The sequence below is a fragment of the Heterodontus francisci genome, chromosome 18 (assembly GCF_036365525.1).
Source record: "Heterodontus francisci isolate sHetFra1 chromosome 18, sHetFra1.hap1, whole genome shotgun sequence".
Classification (NCBI taxonomy): domain Eukaryota; kingdom Metazoa; phylum Chordata; class Chondrichthyes; order Heterodontiformes; family Heterodontidae; genus Heterodontus; species Heterodontus francisci.
Window position 1 is genome coordinate 17,051,887 of NC_090388.1, and position 14,210 is coordinate 17,066,096.

The window sequence follows — 14,210 nt, forward strand, 5'->3', positions numbered from 1 at the left end:
GGATTCAGCAAAAGGTTCGATACAGCAAACAAACAAGACCGGGGAGAGAGGACAGCCCTGTCTGACTCCAGATTGGATCAGGAAACTTTCTGATTCCCACCCGTTGATTGAGACTGCGCTACTGACGTTTGTGTAGAGCAGTTTGATCCAATTGCAGATTCCCTCCCCAAACCCCATTTTGGAAAGGACGTCCATCATGTAGGTGTGCGATATCCTGTCAAAAGCCTTCTCCTGGTCCAAGCTGATGAAGCAGGCGTCCACCCTCCTGTCCTGTACATAGGCGATCGTATCCCTGAGTAGCGCAAGACTATCAGAGATCTTCCTGCCGGGTACAGTACAGGTCTGGTCAGGGTGAATCACCAACTCCAAAGCAGACTTGACCCGACTGGTGATTGCATTGGACAGAATCAACATTAAGCAGTGAGATGGGCCGCCAATTTCTGATTTCTGCACTCTTCCCCTTCCATTTGTAAATGAGGGTGATGATGCCTTTCCTCATGGATTCTGACATACTGCCAGCCAGAAGCATACTCTCGTATACTTCCACCAGGTCTGGGCCGATCCAGTCCCACAGAGCCAAATGCACTCAACCAGTAAGCTGTCGTTTCCCGGAGTTTTACTCATCTCGAAGGACCTGACAGCATTTGTCAGCTCCACCAGAGTTAGCGTTTTGTCCAGTCTCTCCCTCATGCTGTCATCTAAGACCTCCGTGATAGATGACAGGAAGGACTGGGAAGCTGTGCTGTCCGAGGGCTTCATGTCATACAGCCCAGCATAAAAGGATTTGCTGACCCTTAGTATGTCAGACTGCGAAGACTTTGCCGAGCCATTCTCCTCCTTCAGGCTTCTGATCACAGAGCTCTCTCTGTATACCTTTTGGAAGAAGTAACGCGAGCACATCTCATCCTGCTCAATGGAGCGGACTCTGGACCGGAAGATGATCTTGCAGGCCTCCGTGGCAAAGAGCGAGGCCTGCTGGCTCTTCACCTCTTGGAGATCCTCCTTGACCTCGACCCCCATCGACTGCAGCCGGAGCAGATTTTGCATGCCTTTCTGGAGTCAGGACATTTCCCTCTGTCTCTCTCTTGCCCTCTGAACACCTTTGAAGATAAAGAACCCCCTGATGTTCTCCCTGATCACTTCTCACCAGTGCACCGGAGACTCAAAGAGGGGTTTCACAGTTCTCCAACCTTTTGAGTTCCTCAATATTCTTTGGGGTTAGCGGTGTAGCATTGAGCTTCCATGTCCTCCTGGAAACCCGCTGGTCATCCTGTAAGTGACAGTCAGCTAGTAAGAGGCAGTGGTCGGAGAAGAACACTGGTTTGACATCAGTGGATCTGACTGTGAAAGCATGGGATACAAACAGGAAGTCAATCCTGGAACAGACAGACCCTTCCGGTCTTGACCAGGTGTATCTACGCTGCGCTCCATCTGCAGGGTTGATGAAGATGTCGTGCAGCTTGGCATCTTTTACTGTTTCCATTAGGAATCTGGGCGTAGCGTCCAGTTTGCTGTCGTCCCTGCCGGATCGTCCATCTGCGTTAATGATGCAGTTAAAGTCACTGCCTAGAATGACCGGCCTGGACGCCGCCAGCAGCAGTGGGAGCTGCTGGAGGACCATCAGTCACTCGCTGCATTAAGTCAGGGCGTACATATTGATCAACCGGAGCGGAGCATTGTTGTACATTACATCTGCTATGAGGATGCGGCCGCCTACCGCCTCCTTAACTTTGGAGATGATGAGGTTGCCACCTCGCAGCAGAATACCCAGGCCGGAGGTTCAGGAATTATTACCCCCTGTCCAGATCGATGGACTGTGGACCACCATCGCGACCATTGCTTGTAGGAGCTGAGGTGTGGTATTCCACACTCCTGCAGAAACAGTAGGTCAACTTTGACCTTGGCGAGGTAATCCAAAGTTGAAACACATCGCGGAGTGGATTTAATGCTACGCACATTAATCAAAGCAATCTTTAGACCCATTTTAAAGTTGGTAGTTGCTTCCCACACCAGTTGTCCTTGCTAGTCCCAGTCCTTGGGTATGTTCCTGCATACCCATAGTGTATGCAAGTTGTTTCACATTCGTTGGGCTCAGAAACCCCTCCTGGTTTCTCATGGGGGGTTTGTTCTGCTGGGGTGACATGGGGGGGTGGTGGGTCTTGTAGGCAGCAAGGCTTGGGCTGTCCTCTGCTGTTGGTGTCTTTCCCCTCTGTTCTTCCTTGAAAACATCACTGCTCTCGGCTTCCCAGAGCTAGAGAACGGCAGATGCTTCTTTGCTCTCGGTGTCCCGGAGCTGGGGGGTGCTGTGCATGTCGCTGGGTTCGGTGCTTTGGGTTTGGGGTGCACTGGGCTCATCACAGCTCTGGGGCTCTGGAAGGTGGGTGGCTTTATCTTCCAGCTCCTTTGAGTTCTGCCGCTTCTTTTGCAAGTGCCGTCATTTCGGCCCTTCCTCGTCCGATGAGGAGGAGTTGCCATAGTCTATCTCAGATGGTAGCCTCCTCTTGCCACTGGTTTGGGTGGTGGCCTGTTCCTTTCTTGGAGATTTTTTCTTTGTGGTTTTCCTTTGTACCACTTGCCACTGACCAGTTTGTCCATCTGCTGCCTCCTCCTCCGTTGATTCTGTCTGTAGTGGAGGGGTTTCCAGGCACGGGGTAGGTGCTGGCTCGCTGGTTTCAGCTGCCTCCCCTTTCTTCTCCTTCTCAGATAGACTTTCCTCGTGCGGAGAGGGTTGCTTGTCTCCTTTCCAGCACCAGACGCATTCGTCGTTCCTTCTCCCGGCTTTTCCTTGGACCGTGCCACCTAAGCATAACTGAGGCAGCATTTGGGGCAGGTTTTGTAGAGGTGGCCTGCCGCACTGCACAGGTTGCAGCACTTGCTCTGCTTACAGTCCTTGGTCTGATGGCCTTCCTTCTTGCAGTTCTTGCAGACGACTGTGCTGCAGTTAGCTGCCAAGTGACTAGATTTGTCACAGGTGCAACAAACTCTGGGCTGCCCTGCATAGACCAAGAAGCCTCAACTTCCCCCGATAGCGAAGCTGGAAGGAGGATGGCTCCATTGGCATTGACCTTCAAGGTCACCTTGACCTGGCTGTTCGTCTAAATCTCAAATGGGTTCTTGACATCAGTGCTGCTGCCAGTCACCTCGACGTACCTGGCAAGGAAAGTGAGTATATCCATGACAGGAACATGGGGGTTATAGAGGTGAATTGCCACTACCCGGTCACGTTGCCACAGCAGCGTGAAGAGCGGCTCCACTGTGAGGATTGACAGCGGCGCCTGATTTCCCTTCTCCTTGAACACCTTCAGGAACTTGATGCATCCCGCCACACTCTTGGAAGTCACATCGAAATTCCCACTGCTGGGGAAGTCCTGCAGGCAGTAGATGTCCGCAGCTTGGAATCTACAGCAATCAATAAGGATTTTCGTAATGAAGAAGGTACAGTCAACCGGTGCACTTCCTTCCTTATCCTTCACCACCACCCGAATGGTGTTACGCACTCCCTGGCCTGAAGCTCGAGAATTGGTTACAGCCATTTTACTCAAAACCTACCTGGAACAGGATCAAAGGCCACTGATCTTTGTTTCTCCCCTGCCAGATAATCTCCAGCGATTTATGCACAGAAATCCAGACTGACACTCCAGTTCAGTAGTAAGGGAGTGCAACGTGGTCAGAGGTGCTGTCTATTGGATTCTCTTTTGGGTGAAACCGAGGCTCTGTCTGCTGTCCCGTGAAAATAATTGGAAGAAGAGCCGGCGAATTATCCCTGGTGTCTTGTCCAATATTTATCCCTCAAAATGCAACACTAAAAACAGATTACCTGATGGTTATCACATTGTTTTAGTGGAAGCTGTGTGCAAACTTTTTTTTATATTCGTTTGTGGGATCTGGGAGTTGCTGGCTAGGCCAACATTTATTTCACATTCTTAATTACCCTTGAGAAGGTGGTGGTGAGCTGCCTTCTTGAACTGCTGCAGTCCTAGCAGGTGTAGGTACACCAACAGTATTGTTAGGAAGGGAGTTCCAGGATTTTTGACCCAGCAACAGTGAAGGAACGGCAGTATAGTTCTGAGTCAGGATGGTGTGTGGCTTGGAGGGGAACTTGCAGGTGGTGGTGTTCCCATGCATCTGCTGCCCTTGTCCTTCTAGGCGGTAGAGGTCATGAGTTTGGAAGGTGCTGTCGAAGGCACCTTGGTGAGTTGCTGCTGTGCATCTTGTAGATGGTACACACTGCTGTCACTGTGCATTGGTGGTGGATGGGGTGCCGATCAAACGGACCGCTTTGTCCTGAATGGTGTCGAGTTTCTTGAGTGTTGTTGGAGTTGCACCCATCAAGGCAAGTGGAGAGTATTCCGTCACACTCCTAACTTGTGTCTAGTAGATGGTGGACAGGCATTGGGGAGACAGGAGGTAAGTTACTCACCGCAGAATTCCTAGCCTCTGACCTGCTGTTGTAGCCACAGCACTTATGTGGCTGGTCCAGTTCAGTTTCTGGTCAATGGTGAGCCCCAGGATGTTGATAGTGGGGGATTCAGTAATGGTAATGGCATTGAACGTCAAGGGGAGATGGTTAAATTCTCTCTTATTTGAGATGGTCATTGCCCGGCACTTGTGTGGCACGGATGTTACTTGCCACTTATCAGCCCATGCCTGGATGTTGTCCAGATCTTGCTGCATTTGGACATGGGCTGCTTCAGTATCTGAGGAGTCACGAATGGTGCTGAACATTGTGCAATCATCAGCGAGCATTCCCACTTCTGACCTTATAATAGAGGGAAGATCATTGGATGAGGCAGCTGAAGATGGTTGGGGCTAGGACACTACCCTGAGGAACTCCCTGGGACTGAGATGATTGACCTCCAACAACCACAACCCTTTTCCTTTGTGCTAGGTATGACTCCAACTAGTGGAGAGTTTTCCACCAATTCCCATTGACTCCAGTTTTGCTGGGGCTCCTTGATGCCATACTCAGTCAAATGCTGCCTTGATGTCAAAGGCAGTGACTCTCATCTCACCTCTGGAGGTATGCTCTTTTGTCCATGTTTGGCCTAAGGCTGCCCCATTTCCTGTATTAACCTCCTGCAGCAAAGAAAGTTCATAATTGGTTGCAAAGCATTGTGGGACATCCTAAGGTTGTGAAAGGTGCCATAAAAATGCAATTATTTCTTTCTATTAACACACTTAAAATAAGTGGGATGACGGGTCTGATGGAACAGTGGACAAATTGATGATTGTTCACACAATAATATGCACAGTGATTGCGAGGCTGCATTCAGGATTTTTAAACCTGCAAGAGCATCAGTAAAAAGAGGAAAATCTTGGATATTTTACCTTTTATATCAGTCAGATACCTGCCCGAAGCAGGTGGAAAGTGGAAGTTGCCCGATGTGTGTGAACGGGAGGCTGAGATTCACTGACAGGAGGGCGTTTTGGGAGGGCCTTATGGGAGAAAAGGGAGAGACCTGGGTAGGTACAAGCCCAGGTTGGGGAGACCTAATCTTTCTCTGAGTGAGAAGCTTGAGGGGTTTTAGCCCCACTCCAGAGACCCGAGCATGTAATCCGGGCTGACATTTCGGTGCAGTTCTGAGGTAGTGCTACTCTGTCGAAGGTGCTGTTTTTTGGAATGAGATGTGATACCTTGTCTGCCCGCCCCCCCCCCCGGATGGATGTAAAAGATCCCATGATGAAGAGCAGGGGAGTTTCTGAAGTATCCTGGTCAAGATTTATCCCTCAACCAAAATTAGTAAAATCAGATTATCGGTTCATCAATTTCATTGTTGTTTGTCGGAGCATCCTGTGAGCGAATTGGCTGCCGTGTTTCCCCACCTTACAACAGTGACTACATTTTAAACGTATTTTATTGGTGGTGAGGCAATTTGGGATGTCTTGTGGTTGTGGAAGGTAAATGCAAGTTCTTTCTTGCCTTCTGATGACAAACCAATTCTGCGTACCTTCTAACACATTGTGAATTTTTTTTAGCAGGTGATATAAATTGTAGGCACTGACAGAACATTCTGACCTTTTATTTGCAAAGCTACTACAGTCTATTCCTCTTTATGCAAAATCATTTCATTCAAATTATCTGATAATTCGATTCATTTTAGCACTAAATTCCCACTTTGTTATGACATTTAGGATGCTTAATTTAAATGACTGAATAATGCAAATTTTTAGTGTAAAAAATGACTTGAGATGTCAGGAGCAGACCGTATATTCCGCTGTCTATGACAGCAAAAAATCTAGCAGAAGGTACAACAAATTCTACAGCTTTTTCTCCGCCCTCGATTGGTTGTATTAAAGAGATACACTGCACTTACAGACAAAAACTGAAGTAATTAAAAAGCACTGGAATGTTTTCAATTTCTAATTCAGCATTAAGTAACTTTACTGGTGCTTGTTTGCAAGTTCTTTCACCCATGTATTTGCTTGCCACCTGCAACAAAAGGCTTCTCTCTCAGATACCGTGGTTTGATTATTACATTCTACCATCCACTTGCAAAGGATGCCTCACATAGGTCAAACACTTTTTCTCACCAGTTTATCAACTCCATTCTTTGAAACAAAAAGACTGACAAAGGCAATAAAGATGAGCACACAACATCTATGGAAAACAGGCGGATGCGCAACGTATTTACGATAGTGTAGTTTGTTTTCCAGTTCGGCGGTGTTAGTACAGCGCGCTCAATGACGTTACACATTTTCAATGCAGTCAGAGAACATGTAATGAGATTGGTCATTTACCAATATAATCTATCGTCATCGTAAAGAAATGATGCAATGAGGAACTTCCAAGTAGAAAAGGTGAAAGCCATTGCTGTTTTTATCCTGTACTATCCCAGCTAGTGTTACAGGAGGGCATTTTCACTGACCTTAATCCCAGAGTTACACCAGACATACGCTGAAATTAATGGAGAGAATTGGCTGGAATGAGTATCTTGTTCAGATGAATCATCCAAAAGCCCGCAAATGAATGCAACACAACACTGCTGTTGACAAATGCTGCTCTAGCCACAGCAGTATCATAATTCATATCATCTTTGTTATTGATATATGATGGCGCATAAAAACAAGGTGATCTTCTGTACTGTCAAGGCATAAAAATGACTGTGAAAAGTTTCATTTTTTTTCTGTTTATCCAGAAAACATTGGCTCCATGTGAAAGACTTTGCTACACAATGCTCAGCATCACAAATTGACAGTAATGTTTCTATAAACTCTTATGATAGATACGAATTGTACATTCTGAAAACTCTGAAGAGAAATTCAGTGCTTTGAATACTGATCATGTTGGAGGGTAAATCCTGGTCAGAGGAGCTTGGAATCTAAATCCTGGTTTAACAGGGTAGGTTTGTAATTCAGAGAAGCTATTAAGGGAAGAATCTAAAATAAGCAGCTAAATTGGTAGCACAAGGACAGCAAGTCAACAAAGGAGAAACTGTTCAGGAAGATTGGATACAACTTTCGTCAGCAGACTGAGTCATTTATTTCTCCTTTGGTTCTTTCCAGCTTTTTCCCATTTCTTTGCTGAGGGTATTGAGTCTTGTCCCATGAATGCTGGCAGCTCTCGAATAGCTTATCCCAGTGGCCAATCCCCATGTAACAGCTTGATGCTACACACTGAGTGTTGCCAGGCTCTTTGACCAACACATCCGAGACCAATCAGATCATTATTCGACACTGACAGGCATGCAATATTTTTCTTCTTCCATTTGTAGCCAATGTTTCTCCCTTTTCCCATTCTGAAGATGGTGATCAATTGATTCTACATGTTCCTTCACTGAACTGACCACTCTTCACCTGTGAGCCTACCTTTCGAAGGCAATAACTTTAAGAACTCATACCCTGAGTACAGAGTTTTGTTCATCTGGGATGCATATTGGCAGTTCAGGTGCAGCCTCTCCATGATTTGTTGTCCACAAGTTTTTTTATGCGTTCATGGGATGTGGGCATCGCTGGTAAGGACAGCATTCATTGCCCATCCCTAATTGCCCTTGAGAAGGTGGAGGTGAGCCACTGCAGTCCATGTCCTGTACGTCTTAATTGACTTTTCTGTAGTGGTTTCATATGACTAGGCCATTGCTGTGGGTCTGGAGTCACTTGTAGGTCAGACCAGGTAAGGACAGGAGATTTCCTTCCCAAAAAAGCATTAGTGAACCAGATGGGTTTTTATAACAATCCAGCAGTTTTATGATCATTATTGTTGAGACTAACTTTTTAATTCCAAATTTATTGAATTAAAATTCCTGTAGCTGCTATGGTGGAATTTAAGCTCATTGTGGGGGTGGGAGGGGTGTTTTATGCTCCCCGACGTGGTGGATTTGGTGGTGTGCAGAGTGATATAATTAGGTGGGAGGTGTTTTCTCAGATTTCCGATGACAGGATATTTTAGAGGAAATAAGTCGGCGGCGGGATTTCAGTGTTCCGGGGTTCCGCCAGCGTGGAGCTATGAGGCGCGTGCAATATTTTCTCCAACGATAATGGAAAACACATGGACACTCAAGGAGAGCAAGTAGAGTGGGAGGAGGCAAACAACAGTGGATGGTTTTTTTTATTCATTTATGGGATGTGGGCGTTGCTGGCCAGGCCAGCATTTATTGCCCATCCTTAATTGCCCTTGAGAAGGTAGTGGTGAGCTGCCTTCTTCAACCGCTGCAGTCCATTTGGGGTAGGTACACCCACAGTGCTGATAGGAAGGGAGTTCCAGGATTTTGACCCAGCGACAGTGAAGGAACCACAATATAGTTCCAAGTCAGGATGGTGTGTGACTTGGACGGGAACTTGCAGGTGGTGGTGTTCCCATACATTTGCTGCCCTTGTCCTTCTAGTTGGTAGAGGTCGGGGGTTTGGAAGGTGCTGTCTAAGGAGCCTTGGTGCGTTGCTGCAGTGCATCTTGTAGATGGTACATACTGCTGCCACTGTTCGTCGATGGTGGAGGGAGTGAATGTTTGTAGATGGGGTGCCAATCAAGCGGGCTGCTTTGTACTGGATGGTATCGAGCTTCTTGAGCGTTGTTGGAGCTGCACCCATCCAGGCAAGTGGAGAATATTCCATCACACTCCTGACTTGTGCCTTGTAGATGGTGGACAGGCTTTGGGGAGTCAGGAGGTGAGTTACTCACCACAGGATTCCTAGCCTCTGACCTGCTCTTGTAGCCATGGTATTTAGATGGTTACTCCAGTTCAGTTTCTGGTCAATGGTAGCCCCTAGGATGTTGATAGTGGGAGATTCAGCGATGGTAATGGCATTGAATGTCAAGGGGAGATGGTTAGATTCTCTCTTGTTGGAGATGGTCATTGACTGGCACTTGTGTGGCACGAATGTTACTTGCCACTTATCAGCCCAAGCCTGAATATTGTCCAGGTCTTGCTGCATTTCTACAAGGACTGCTTCAGTATCTGAGGAGTTACGAATTGTGCTGAACATTGTGCAATCATCAGCGAACATCCCCATTTCTGATCTTATGATTGAAGGAAGGTCATTGATGAAGCAGTTGAAGATGGTTGGGCCTAGGACACTACCCTGAGGAACTCCTGCAGTGATGTCCTGGAGCTCAGATGATTGGCCTCCAACAAACACAACCATCTTCCTTTGCACTAGGTATGACTCCAGCCAGTGGAGGGTTTTCCCCCTGATTCCCATTGACCTTAGTTTTGTTGCTAGGGCTCCTTGATGTCATACTCGGTCAAATGCTGCCTTGATGTCAAGGGCAGTCATGCTCACCTCACCTCTTGAGTTCAGCTCTTTTGTCCATGTTTGAACCAAGGCTGTACTGAGATCAGGAGCTGAGTGGCCCTGGTGGAACCCAAACTGAGCGTCAGTGAGCAGGTTATTGCTAAGCAAGTGCCGCTTGATGGCACAGTTGATGACACCTTTCATTACTTTACTGATGATTGAGAGTAGGCTGATGGGGCGGTAATTGGCCAGGTTGGACTTGTCCTGCTTTTTGTGTACAAGACATACCAGGGCAATTTTCCACATTGCCGGGTAGATGCCAGTGTTGTAGCTGTACTGGAACAGCTTGGCTAGGGGCGCGGCAAGTTCTGGAGCACAGGTCTTCAGTACTATTGCCGTACTATTGTCAGGGCCCATAGCCTTTGCAGTATCCAGTGCCTTCAGTTGTTTCTTGATATCACGCAGAGTGAATCGAATTGGCTGAAGTCTGGCATCTGGGATGCTGGGGACTTCAGGAGGAGGCCGAGATGGATCATCAACTCGGCACATCTGGCTGAAGATTGTTGCAAATGCTTCAGCCTTATCTTTCGCACTGATGTGCTGGGCTCCCCCATCACTGAGGATGGGGATATTTGTGGAGCCACCTCCTCCAGTTAGTTGTTTAATTGTCCACCACCATTCACGGCTGGATGTGGCAGGACTGCAGAGCTTAGATCTGATCCATTGGTTATGGGATCGCTTAGCTCTGTCTATCGTATGCTGCTTACGCAGTTTGGCATGCAGATAGTCCTGTGTTGTAGCTTCACCAGATTAACACCTCATTTTGAGGTATGTCTGGTGCTGCTCCTGGCATGCCCTCCTGCACTCTTCATTGAACCAGGGTTGGTCACCTGGCTTGATGGTAATGGTAGAGTGGGGGATATGCCGGGCCATGCGGTTACAGATTGTGTTTGAGTACAATTCTGCTGCTGCTGATGGCCCACAGTGCCTCATGGATGCCCAGTTTTGCATTGCTAGATCTATTCGAAATCTATCCCATTTAGCACAGTGGTAGTGCCACACAACACGATGGATGTGTCCTCAATGTGAAGGCGGGACTTCGTCTCCACAACGACTGTGCGGAGGTCACTCCTACCAATACTGTCATGGACAGATGCATCTGCGGCAGGCAGATTGGGGAGGATGAGGTCAAGTATGTTTTCCCCTCTTGTTGGTTCCCTCACCACCTGCCGCATACCCAGTCTAGCAGATATGTCATTTAGGACTTGGCCAGCTCGGTCAGTAGTAGTGCTACCGAGCCACTCTTGGTGATGGACATTGAAGTCCCTCACCCAGAGTACATGTGTGTCTTCTACCTGGCCGCAATTTGAAGGCAGATATAAGGGAACATGTTCATTGCTTTGATGTTTCAGCTCAGTGTCAACAGAGGTCTGAATTGCCACGCTCTGCTTATTTATTGTCCAGAAAAGCCACAGCGTCACAATACACCCAATTTGTCCAGTACCACGGGAAGAAGAGCAAAGGGAGAGACTATGGAGGGCTCTTTTCCCTCAACTCATGATGCCTGAGTGCCAGCAACAGGCAGAACAGGAAGGTGAGGATGCTCCGAATGATAACATCCAGGAACAGCCTTATCAAAGACGGGCACTGTCACATCATGGTATCTTCAGGTCAAGGACAAATTACCTACAAATGTCCAAGAGGCAATGTCAGAGACGCCTAAGGCTGTCACATGAAATGGTCACAGAAATTTGTAGGATCCCGCAGCAGAACCTGCTGACACTCAGCTTTGGTGGGAATCCCATGCCAGTTGCCCTCAAGGTGACTGTTGCACTCAACTTTTTTTCCAGCTTGTCTTTCCAGGGATCCACAGGCAACATATGTGGCATATCACAGTCTGTGACCCACAGGTGCATCAAAGAGGAGACCAATGCCCTTTTTTGATATGCTAATGATTTCATCTACTTACCTGTAGACGAGGACAGCCAGTCAGCAAGGTCTGCGGCCTTCGTCGCCATTGCTGGCTTCCCTAGAGTGCAAGGGGTGAGCGACTGTACTCATGTGGCCATTCGAGCTCCCTGGGACTAGCCTGCTATCTTTGTCAATCACAAAGGCTTCCACTCTTTAAACGTGCAACTGGTTTGCAACCACAGCAGAAGAATCAAGCATGTTTGCACACGTTTCCCAGGGAGCTGTCAAGACTCATATATTTTGAGGAACTCCCAGCTGCCAGTAGTTTTTGAGGAACATGCCAAAGTGGACAGATGGATCCTGGTTGATGAGGGTTACCTACTTTGTGCATGGTCGATAACACCAGTGCGTCATCCCCAAAGCGTTGCTGAAGAGAGGTACAATGCTGCACACGCATCCACCAGAGCCATCATTGAACACACCATTGGCATGTTGAAAATGTGATTCCATTGCCTTGACCAGTCTTGGGGGGGGTGCTCTTCAGTATGCGCCACAGAGGGTGTCATGAATAATCGCTGTCTGCTATGCCTTGCACAACCTTGCAATTAGAAGTGGCAAAATTCTCCAGGTGGAGGAACAGGGGGAACACCAGTCCTCCTCAGATGAGGATAACTATGAAGAGGGGGACAACAATGACAACGATGCCATCATCAATATGAGGGCCATGGAGAGACATGCAAGGGACATCAGGGAGAACCTCATTTATGCATGTTTCAACCAACAATAAACCACATCATCAAGGAACGTTGGGAGGAGAAACATAAGAATTCCCCACAGAAACTCCCTTTTGCATGAGGTCTTCTTCATTGCTGCAATCTTAATGAAGCGTTGCTGCACTTTCATGTGATTGGCATTTGAAATCATCCATGGGCATGATGAATGTAACTCTACACCACTGCAAGCAGCTTTAAGTTATGACTGCAGAAAATAAAAGTAAGGCATGACTGTATTGGGAAAAGTTAATAATCATCAATATGAATACAGACATCATGGAAGAGTGAAGGCTCAAATTTCAATGAGATATGGACACTGGACATTTCCTGAGATACTTTGCAAACATCATTGCGGTCTTGCCATAGGCATCCAAAAAACATCTTTGTATCCATCTGTAACCTAGCAAAACATTACCAGCAGAGGAACAAATTTTTCGTGACATAAAAATGTATTAATAAATCTTTTCTGTTGCCTCAATACGTACAGCACCCGTGCCACCTTCGTGCTCAAAACTTTTGAATTCCTTTTTCGCCCACTACGTGTAGGTGCTACCGCTGAGATGGAGGCAGTCTGCTCAGTCCGCAGCCCCATTGCTGTGGATGATCGTGGTGGCCGTCCTCTGAAGGAACAAGGCCTCAATGGCTCCATCCTACTGGGGGTCTGCAGCAATGGTGTTCGAGTATCCCTCTTGTACTTGCCTGCTGGAAGTAAGGTGGTCAATGTTGGGGGGTAAGAGGATGAGACGCCGCTAACCCTAGGGGTGTCCTGAAAGGAAGGCCCAAGGGAAGCTGGCATGCGCTCCTCCTCCATCTGTGTGTACGATGGCACCTGCCTGCCTCCCTGAGGGGAAGGAGCACCTGGAAGGAGGTCCAGGATTCTCGTCCCACTCTTGCTGAGACTCTGCTGCATGGAGCCCACGGCAATGGCGATGGAGTGCAGGTCAGATCGCATATGGCTCGAGTGGTCAACCAGACTTGCCACCAAGCTTGCCAGACTCTCTACTGAGGAAGCTATACGCTCAAATGCCTGGGAAATGGCAGATTTCATGGTTTACATGGACTCCTCCATGGCACGCGCAAAGCAACACATGACCTCAGGCATCTCTGACATATTTTCTATGACTTTGCTGCACATCCAGCAGACTTCTCATAGCAACAAACAGAGGATTATCATGAGCATGGGGCTGAGCAGGGGCCTCATCCCTAGCAATCCTCTGATTGTCAGGGCAGCGACTGGCACATGCTGCCTCAGCTGCTGGGATGTGTCTGTGTCATGACCACCAGATTGTGACCCAGATTCTAATCTTAAACCGCCGTGGACCATGTGGATATATCTGCTTAAGCTTAAGATTAAAAATGGCAGGAGATCTCAGACCCGTGTCATGCTCCTCTTGCTCAATGTGGGAGCTCAGGGACACGGCTGATGTCCCTGACTCCTTCACGTGCAGGAAGTGTGTCCAACTGCAGCTCTTGTTAGACCGCATGACGGCTCTCGAGCTGCGGATGGACTCACTTTGGAGCATGCGCGATGCTGAGGAGGTCGTGGATAGCACGTTTAGTGAATTGGTCACACCGCAGATTAGGATTGCTGAGGGAGAAAGGGAATGGGTTACCAAAAGGCAGAGAAAGAGCAGGAAGGCAGCGCAGGAGTCCCCTGCGGTCATCTCCCTCCAAAACAAGTATACCGTTTTGGATACTGTTGAGGGAGATGGCTCACCAGGGGAAGGCAGCAGTAGCCAGGTCCATGGCACCGTGGCTGGCTCTGCTGTTCAGAAGGGCGGGAAAAAGAGTGGAAGGGCTATAGTCGTAGGGGATTCGATTGTAAGGGGAGTAGATAGGCGGTTCTGTGGTCGAAGA